This window comes from Pleurodeles waltl, chromosome 3_1 (genome assembly GCF_031143425.1).
Source record: "Pleurodeles waltl isolate 20211129_DDA chromosome 3_1, aPleWal1.hap1.20221129, whole genome shotgun sequence".
Taxonomy (NCBI): domain Eukaryota; kingdom Metazoa; phylum Chordata; class Amphibia; order Caudata; family Salamandridae; genus Pleurodeles; species Pleurodeles waltl.
Genome location: NC_090440.1, coordinates 1039785813 through 1039796873, shown reverse-complemented (window position 1 = coordinate 1039796873; position 11061 = coordinate 1039785813).

The following is an 11061-nucleotide window of genomic DNA, read 5'->3' as shown; positions in this document are numbered from 1 at the left end:
TACTTGGTTGGATTTGTCTCATACAAACCCTCTAACATTTTCTTATTTTTTCCTAAAACTATTCATTTGAAGGCTTCTTGGTATTTGTAGCATTACAGACACAGGAGCAGTGATCTTTGCGCACCACATAGAGGAGGGCCATAGTCAGCGTGCCCAATAAAAAAAGTTGAAAGTGGAGAATGGGTCCCATGACCACTCACAGACATCCCTCTACAGGTGGGTCAGCCAATAACTGAACACACTTGCAGGCAAATCTCCGCACCCCCTTCCAAAAGCAGGCAGCATTCCTGTCTGCCCAGGGAAAGGCAGACCGATGGCTTCAAATAGCCAGTCAATCTTTTACTAATGCACTGCCCCCAAGGCCATAACCAGTCTGTGGCTGCACAAAGGACGTCAATTTCGAAGTCATAGGGCACAAAGACATGGTATGCATCTGATGCACCCCGTTTAAAGTGTGCCACAGCGCATTTAGGGCAGTGCAATCTATTTATAATATGGGCAGAAATGGGCGTATGAGTAATAAATAAAAGTGTGTTACAGCCACACACTCACATATATCAAGAGGAATGACCACATACTCATAAAAGAGTAACAACACATACAAGATTGTTGTCAAAATAAAACGTGTTACATCCTTTTTAAAACAAAAGTTGTCAATGTTTTTTTGTAGGTTCCCTTCACTTTTTGTTCCCATGTTTTGACTATTAGTTACCATTGTAACGACTCTGCACTGCAGTGAACCCTGCTGTCCAGGCCTCAGTGCATGTGCTAATTGGTTTATCCACGATCAGCATATGTTTGTTCACTTACTTATAAGTCACAAGTATATGGCCCCCGGGGTACCAGGCCTGTAAGTTAAGTGTCCCTCCTGGACTGCAGCACTGCTTGTGCCACCGAATGTGCGACAAAGTATAGCATGTCTACCTGTCTGCAATGCAGACTGGGAGGGTGTTTTTTAAACTGCTAGCTTGACTCTGTCATTTGAATGTATGGCCAAGGCAAAACCTTCCTTTTTAATATATGTAAGTCAGACCTAATGCAGGCCTGAGGAGCCTTGAGGGAGTGTGCTTTTTATGGAAAAGGACATGGTTTGTTTACATGTTCTGGCAGTAAAAACGCTGCATTGTCATTTTTACCATAGAAAGGCGAGTGTGGAGTTAAACGCAGGCAACTCCGCAGTACTAACTTTCGATGGGACTACTCATGATGATACGTCAAGGTACCAAAAGAGTTGTTGCATTGCTCAAGTTGAATCTCATGTAACCAGTTTACAAATGGGGACTTTAGAAAGTTGTCACTTTGTTAACCAAAGTTTCCAGCGGCTGTTTACGGTTGTATACAGCTGATGTTCTCGCGTCAGCCTACTGTCCTCCTAGGGAGAGGTGAGAACAACTCTAAGGAGAGGAGCAAAGTATCTCCTGAGGGAATTACAGAGATCAGGATACTGCGTTCCAGCTGGCACAGGAGAAATGTAACATCCAGTCTGAGGGCAACCAAATATCCCTGTTCCTGGATTTCACTGTTGTGTGCAAGACACTTGATGAAAAATTGTCCAGCGAAGCAAACACTGATACAAGCCAACATACCATATGCCCTGTTATATTCAGCTAGCCTCTGGATTACCTATTGAGGCAAACATCATGTCTTTTAGACACCGAAACAAGAAGAGGACTTTATGAAAAATCTATCCTTGAGGGAGAGTTGCAGAGTCTCCCCTGCAACGGAATGCACTCCCTCCCGTCATGAAGACTCAGATTAATATTAGGCCCAATGATGGGGCTCACAGAATTGCCTATCCACTTCCTACTGTCTTGGGGGTCCGCAGTGTAACATCACAGTATGTATGGGTGCTACACATGTGGGGAGGCTGGCTCTATCTGGACATGATTGACTACGGCCTACATGTACATATCTCCACCTCTAGCACCCTTGACACTGATTCGAGGGTTAGGTCGGTGGCTAGCAGAGTGCACCCCAGGGGCTCATCCCACCACTTTGTTATTTTCTGATTGGAGGGGTAAACAACTCACTATGTTCTATCATGAGCAGATGCTAGTGGGAAAGGATAAGTTTTCTGACACGATTGCCCATCAGAGTGGGTGAGGAAGGGGGTTGGTTTGATTTGGGAATAGGTTTTACTAATTCAAATATTGCACTGCATAAACTATAGATGACAGTGACAGACACTGGAGGACATTAAGTCCCATTGTATCTGGTTCAGTCCACCCCCAGCTGAGACATGATGCAAGCGTGCATGACATGAATTATGAGATGCATCAGTTGGAATGTGAGCAGTCTCAATAATCCACAGAAAACAAGAAACATTCTTGTTTCTTGCATTCACAGGCCCCAAGTTAGTTTGGTCTTGCCACAGGAGACCCTACTTACAAAGCATACAGATATGCTATTGCTCAGACGTGGGGCTTCAGATTCCTTTATGTCCTCTTGCTCCTCTTATACTCGGGGCGGAATGATCCTCATCAACTTTGCTCCATCCATGACAGTTAGAGGCATTAGGTCATCTTGTGGGGGTTGTATGCTCATATTAGGCTATACGTGTTTAACTGTTACTGGGCAAATGTAGATGACCCTGGTAGTTTTCTATCAGCAGTGGGAGCGGGTGCTATCCATGGATCTACAAACTCTCCTATGTGGGGGGAGGGGTAACTTTAATTGCACCCTACTGGATGACATGGACAGATCTTACCAAAGCCCCCAACACAAGTTGGTGGCAGCTGTACATATCAAAGACATGATGACCGACTATGATTTACTAGGTATCTGGAGGACTGGACACCCAGACATGACATGGGTACACACTACTTACACGTACATGGCAGCTGGCCCCCCTTGACTATTGTTGATATCTAGAGATGCTGGTCGGGGATGGCGGAGGTTGAGCACCTGCCCTGTACTCTGTTAGATCATGCGCCTTTGCTAATGTCTCTGCCTGATCAACTCCAACCGGTCACCCTGTGGAGACTTCACTCAGAAACTCTGCTGGTTTCTGCCTTTGTGGAGGAAATTCAGACACCCATAAATACTTATTTTGAAACTAATATCATCACAGTTGACTCCATGTCCACTATGTGGAAGTCCTTTAAGGCTACTGTATGCATCCACTGTATGGCTAGAAGTTATGAGGTGCTGCGTTCCTTGCAACCTCACCTTGCATGACTCAAGGCAGACATTAGAACCCTGGAACATGCATCAGCACAGAAGCCTAGTCCACAGATCTTAGTGCAAATTAAGGATAAGATCGCAGAATACCAGGAAGCAGACTGGAGAGAGTGCCAATTTCTGGGTAAATACGCAATAGCGAGGGCATATGAGGATGGAGAGAGACATGGCAGGGCACTTGCGGCCATGATAAATAAACACCAGGTGGCGAACTCCATGTTGGAGATCGAAGACTCACAGGGTCAGCCGTGTTGGGCGGCTTACCAGATTCTAGCAGTCTTTATTGCATTCTTTCGAGATTTGAAAACTGCCCCTGTGCTATAGTCAAACCTGTCCATCCAGTCATACTTGGAGGATACTGCATTAGGCTGGCTTGGAAATTCCCACCATTTGTTCCTAGAGTAACCCTTCACATTCGATGAGGTAACGGAGGTACTGAGGGGGCTTCCCACCGACAAGTGTCCCGGCTCCGATGTCCTGTCCAGTGAATTTTATGAAGGTTATGCTGAGGAACTGGCTCCACATCTCTGAGCAGTGTTCAGAAAGCCACAACAGCGCAGGGTCCTGCCACCTGCTGTGCAGGAAGCTACGATAATAGTGCTCTTGAAACTTGAGAAACCAGCCCACAGTTCTGATTCAGATCGGCCGCTCTCCCCTTTGAATTGTGGTTTCAACGTTTAGGCCAAAGTGATTCCGAATAGATTGGCGATAATAATTCCTGGTGCGGCCTGTCCAGTCAGCCTTTATACCTGGCTGCTCAGCAGTGCACAACTTATGCACGCTATTCGCCATCCTACAGGAAGTGAACCTGGACCTGAATGCCACCCCTGTATTTTCAGATCTAAAGCATACCACTCTCTGAAATGGGAGTATCTATTTCATATCCTGGATCAAATGGGACTGTCGAAGCAATTTACAGAGCGAATTTGTCTGCTTTATTTATAGCCAAAGTATGCCTCAATTGCACCCTCGCTGAACCTTTTGCGGTTTCCGGTCATACATGGCAGGGATGCCAACTCTCCCCCCACTTTTTTGTATGAGTTCTGTAACCCCTAGCTGCTAAACTCTGACAACCCCGCACTCCATTTGCACATATATACACCAGTCACCCCATTCTCATTTTGCTATACTCAGACGATATGACTCTGTATGTCCGCGACCCGAATTGCTGCCTTAATGCGATTATGAGGGACTATCTCCATTTTAGAAACCTGTCCAGGGTATTCATTAACTGGAGTAAGCCACAGATATTCCCTCTCATTGTTAGCGTAGTACGTTTCTCACAGGAGTTCCCCCTGGAGTGCTGTATGAGCTCCCACAGATACCTGGTGAATGGATTTACAGAGAGACGGAGTGGTTATGAGGGAAAACTATGACATGAACATTACTAAGATATCGGACAAAATAAACCGCTGGATCTCTCTCCCTCTGTACTTGGCTGACCCTACCAGTCTTAATAAAATGATAATTTTCCCAAAACGTTTACATTTGTTTAGCAATATTCTGCTGTCTCCGATTAAGACCTCCTTCTACAATCTTAAAACCCAATTGGCGAGGTTGACATGAGTGGGCAGGCAACCTTGAATTAGCTGGGAGACTATTGCTCTTCTCTTCCACTGCATGGGGGTTTGAAGCCCAAAATATTTTGAGTGGTACTAGCTGTGTGCCCAAGCACATTTTGGTTGTTATTGGCATAAACCGGCACGACACCTGTTACACTAAGCAATTGAAAAAGGTAGCATGACCCCCCCATACCATTGTCCTATCGAATTGGGATATGCCCCTCCCACGCACATGCGATGTCTCTACTGCCAAATGCATAATCCAAGCCTGGGACAGGCTGAGTGTGAGGCCGGGACTTGGATATATCCATTCTCCTGCCCTTCCCCTAATGCACCACCCCTATTCCAACTCACTAACGAACCCTCCACAGTGACAGGGCTGTGCAACAGAGGCCTGGTGACAGGGGAACATTGATAGCGTTGGGCACTTCCTTACACCTTACAAGGGGGATCTGCCTTGCACATCCTTGGGACTATTCCTGTATTACTAATTGCGCAGCAATAGTGGTTGGTCTCAGTTCTCAGCACAGCCCACTCCACTTTGAGTGCTATCGACCTTGCTAGAGGCCACCTGTGCTGAACAGGGACACCGAGCTGAGTCAAGGCCTCTCAGATGAACCATGGAAATTCAGTTGCCTGCAAACGGTGATGATCTCTTTGAGTAATAGACTCCATATTATTAATTACAAATATCTTTAGAGTGTATTACATCCCTGCTACATTATATAGACTTTGCCTTACAGAGGACCAGACTGCACCAGATATGGAGCTCCGGATGCTGGGTTTCTGCATCTGGCTTAGCAATGCCAAGAGATTCAGCAATACTGGACAGCGGTCATGTCGGCTTTGTCTACCATTGTGGAATGCAAGATACAAATGAACATAGTCACGTGCTACTTAAAGATAAAGAGCATTGAGGCACTACATAGATAGTTCCTAACACTCGGTCTTTTACTGGCCAAGAGACAAGAAGCATGCTACTGGATAAGAGACGGGATTCCCAAATTCAAACAATGGCTTTCATATCTAATCTATTGCAATGAACAGCTGGAATTGCATGCTGACCTCTTGCCCCTGACATCCTGACACAGGGACATATGGAGCCCCCATAAGACATATATACTGATGCAAGCAAAAAACTCTGTGGCCGTTCAACACCAAACAATGGTGACGGCCCTTCAGTTCGTAGCTGGCTGTTGGGAAGTGTGGTATTTCCCAAAGTGCACTATTTATAAGCCTAAGATGCTGTCATATTTTCAATGTACCGTATGGTTATGTATGAATGCAATATTGTGGGTTACTGTTCTGTATGGATAATGTTGCAGTCTGTCACTGTCTTGTTGACATTTCAACTACTCATAAAATCTAATTAAGACAAATCAAGTCTGGACTGCACTTGTTGCACCTCAAACTAGCAAACATAGGACTGTGTCTCTGGTGCCCACTCATGGAAAAGTTGCCCAAGACTGCAATACAAAGAAGGTGACCCCAAGAGTCTGTAGACTGATTCCCTATTACTGTCACAGGTCACAAAAGCTGAGTAGCCTGCATCCTTGTGAGCCCAGCACTTAGAAGCCTGACCACTGCTGGATACCAAGTTGCAGCCTGGGAGACGAAGTCCTGACCCTCAAAAGTTGCACACTACTCTGGTGGAGCCAGGAGAGTCATCAGACTGCAGTTTGGTCACCCAGCACAGAAGCTGCTGCAAATTAAAGGAAACTACTGGTTTTGCTGTAACCAGAGACCAGGAGACCAATGGCAACTGGTTTTGTGCTGTATTTCAATAGCACTTTGTGGGCCACCTACCCCCTGAGGTCAAAGTCATCACCTGTGCTCAAGGACCAAGGGGTGGACACAGGATGACCCGCCAATATCGGCACAGGATCCTCTACATCCTTGACCATCTTCAGCATCTTGTACTCCTTGAACTAGGACCCCTCCATTTATTTCAATGGTTGGTTTGCCCATGGGGGATCCTGAACTGGAATGGAGACTGCTTAAACAGACCTGACTGGTCCTTGTGACTGGCTCCCTATCAGAGTTAGTGTATCCAAGGATGCACATATAGCTGTTTTCAAGATGCATGTTGCCTCCAGAGTCTACACCATTTATGATGTTAATTGCGAGCACCTCTTCTTCAGAGTAACACTAATGTGAGAATACCAAACAGTTAAAGAATAAAGTGATGTACTGTCTCAGGAGCAAATTAGGGGGAGAGAATGTGGACTTTAATGAAGTTAATATTTTCAGGTGTGTCTCCCGGATTGGCAGTCAGCCAAAATTAGTGAAGAGGGATTGTGTTGTTTAAACTTTCAATGAGTTTTCTTTTTGCGCTCTCTGTTCCATACGCTCAAATGAGGCCTATAGATCTTCCTTTGTCCCAATGCCCCGCTGAGTTTTTTTTATAGACTAATTCGATCTGGCAAAATGTACCTTAACACAAGCCACACAACTCTATCTGCTAGTGCCCAGCCCAACAAAGTCTGACCTCTCTCCAGTAGATTTACCATCCAGCGGCTGTATTACAGAAGTGCCCTGGGTGCGTAACGGGCATGTGCGCCTGCTTTGCATACCCCTAGGACACGGTTGTATTACAGAAGGGGCCACAGATGCTTGTGCGGCCCCTACTGTAATACCGATAGTGCTGGCACACATATAGCACCATCTCTATCACCAGAGGGTGTTCCCTCATTTGCATGCATGGCCCAGGCAAATGAGGGAATCATTTTGCCTCTGCGCTGGCGCTATGTTAATAGTGTGGGAGCAGAGGTAAAGAAGCTGTCAAAAGGTGCACTGACAGTGCACCACCTAAAAGGTGTCACTCTGTCAGAGTGCCCCCTGTTGGCAGCCCTCTGGAGGGGGAAAAAGCGTTCTGTGACCCCCCCAGACATCTGCTTGCAGGTGGGTGCGGTCACTCAATGCACCCACCTGCCAGGGGATCTCTAACCCCCTTAAAAGTGCAGGCTGGTTGCCGTCTACACAGTGAAAAATGGAGCGGCTTTAAAGCAGCAGCTCTTTTTTTTCACATGAGTGCGGTGCCCTCAAAACAGTACAAATTCGCGGCTGCCCTGGGGGCAGCTCATTCATGCAGATGTGGTGCTTTTCCCTGCTTGCACCAGGTGCACCTTTTATAGGTGCACACGACGCGAACAAGAACAATTCACCCTATGTGTGTTACGCCCTCTGGAATCATTGAATGAAAATTACTTCTCTTGTTTCTGGGTTTCATGTGCCAGTAGAGATGTAAACCTGTCCTTTTCTTCTATTGCACTGATAACTTAAAGAACACACTTTCCAATCTGAATTTTCGGCCCTTAATAATCAGTGTTTATGACTAGCCAATTGAACCCATTTTGACATCCTAAGAATAATGATAGTTTCAGTTAACATCTTCAGCAATTCAAATATATGCCTTATATTTTACCTACAGCTGCCTGCACCGGATGCATACCTCACTGGATTGTAATCAATGACATACAGGTTACAGAAGAATTTCTGCAACAAAAGCATTAACCAACTGAGCTTCCTTAAGAAGTACACACTGGTGGCCTAGGTGCAACACTCCGCAGCATTCACATTAATCCTATAGCTATCTGACACATTGCTACAGATAAATCTCTCAAGCGAGTGCGCTAACCATCTTTATTATCTTACCAATATTATACCGTGGTGAAAATTGATGCATGCACATAGAGCTCTGCCGAAGGTGCCTCTGTTATAACCTAAGTACGCCTACAGCCTTAATAGGGCATTTTCCTTGTTGTCCATTCGTATTATGGCACATATTATCACAAAATACACCTGGTCTGGACTCCTCTCCCCTCACTTCTCCGCCCCCGTTTAGCTGCCATCTCGCAACCCCAATTTCTGGCTTCTTGAAGTGTATGACTTACAACTTGCAGCTTTTGCTAAGGTACAAATGTTTTGTTTTTATGGGCAAGCCTCAACCTTTCCGTACTCCTTTCTTGTTCTTCCCTTGGAGACTGACTTTTATGAAAATACTTACATGGACTGTGTTGCCTCCACTTCTGCATTATGGACACATTGTTCCCGTAGGTCTCTCGATCCACCGATAGGCAGCAATAAGCGCAATACATCAAACATTTAAAAAGAAAAAAATAGAGGAGAATCTGGCCTTCCCATATGTCCCCTATTTCCCGACTCTACACAATAATGACTGACATTACTTCAAGGCAAAATTCATTATTTAGAGATGGAGGTAGAGGCCTTGTCGTGGGGCTGGGGAAGGGACTGACTGTGACTCCTTTTCAGCCCTTTCAGCCATGGAGTGTGTGAGGCCCAGAATAAGAGGTGAGAGTTAGACCCCACCCTAGCACGACTTGAGCAGCCACTCATATCCTTCCCCCAAAATAATTAACAAAAGCACTGGACGCTGCCACCCTTGTCCTCGGGAGGTTGCAAAAACCCTTATTGTGACATGATAACATCTCAGTACAGCCTCCACACATGAGCTGGAACATGTAGTGTCCTCACGAGCCCGGGTACATGCAAAGAACCATGCCACACACGGAGCTCTATGGCAGACGTATTTATGTCTCAGAGTATGATCACACACTGTGCTCTGATTACATCGTAACTGTTAATAACTGCGCTTCAACATCTCCCAGCAAGTTATGTGATTCCTCTCTTGAGTCTGCCTAGAATCGCGAGGGTTCTAGCGCACAGTCTCATGGCACTACATCTTTCCCCTTGTTAAATAAAAAGTACAAAAAACAGTTACATTATTATTCTTCAAGAAGCTGTCATGGTGCTCACACTAGTTGGCCAGATCGAGTGGTATGAGGTATTTGAGATGCGCTCTGGTCGTGCACCGAGGACACAGGTTCTGATGCTTGATCTGAACTGGTAGGAGGGGTTGCCTCATTCATAATTGCAGGAGCTGACGAATGTCGAGGTAGGTGCTTAAAATGTGATGAGTCTCATGTGATGGACTGTCTGAGATGATGGGCTGTCACTATGTGTCCTTTGTACATCACCGCCCTCAGCGCATTGACAGCAAACAGTGTCTGTTTTCAGCTTTCATTATTGTTTGACCAGGATCCAGTCACCTTCATCGAAGGCTGTTTCCAAAGCTCGTCGACGTCAGTCGGCACATGTTTTCATTTTGCACTTTCGAGAAGTGTCTGTGACAAGAACCTTTTCTGCATTCAAAGGTCGGTCAAATGTCCACTGAGGCAGTTTGGTACTGATAGCTCTACCATATATCAAGGTGGCAGTTCTTTCACCAGTTGTGGAGTGAGGAGTTGAACAATAAGCACAGAGGGTTTGACACAGGGTCTGGCTTAGCTCATTCCCTTCCAATGATGCTCGTTGAATTACCCTTTTGAGGTTATCCATGAATCATTTATCTGATAGAAACTTCTAGTTGCAGATTCCTTACCTTTGAATTTCCCCAGGTGTCAGACTGAATCTGGAGATTTTTTTTTTTTTTTTTATAAATAATTTTTATTGATTTTTGCAAGAAAAAGAAAACAATGATACATACATCAAACACGATGCCAACGGGCATCCAACACTGGTCGAACCCGTGATCCCAGACAACACTTTATATTGGGGATTACATGTTATTCAGGAGCTTAGTGTGGCCTCCCATTTCCCCCATATCCTATTGTACTTATTTGGACATCCTCTAGCCTCATATATAAGTTTTTCACTCTGCGCGCACCAATCCACTCCCCGTCTCCATTTAGCCAATGTTGGGGCACTCTTGGCCTTCCAGTTTGCCACTATATCCCTCTTGGCCACCAGACACGCCACCCCAAGGAAGATTCGATCTGGTCTCCTTAGCTCAGTGTCGCCCATGATCCCAAGGAGGAGGGGCAGAGGCTCTCTCTCAATATTCTCCTGCAAAACCTCAGAAACCTCCCGCAAGACAGCCCCCCAATAGGCCACCATGGCTGGGCAGGTCCATACCATGTGGAAGAAGTCAGCTGTAGGGTTCCTGCAGCGGGGGCACTCCGCAGTGGGGCGGAGGCGCGCTCTGTGTAGTTTGTCGGGTGTGAGGTATGCTGTGTGCAGATAGTAAGGCCCGTATTTATACTTTTATTGCGCCGCATTTGCGTCGTTTTTTGACGCAAAAACGGCGCAAACTTGCAAAATACCATTGTATTTTGTAGGTTTGCGCCGTTTTGCGTCAAAAAGCGGCGCAAATGCGGCGCTAAAAAAAGTATAAATACGGGCCTAAGTTTGTATCAATCTAAGGCGGGTAGCGATCGCCAGGGCGCGCGGGCCATTAGTGCCTCACCCCATTCCATCTCTTCCATGGGGCCTACCCACCCCTCCCATCTTTGGCAAAGCT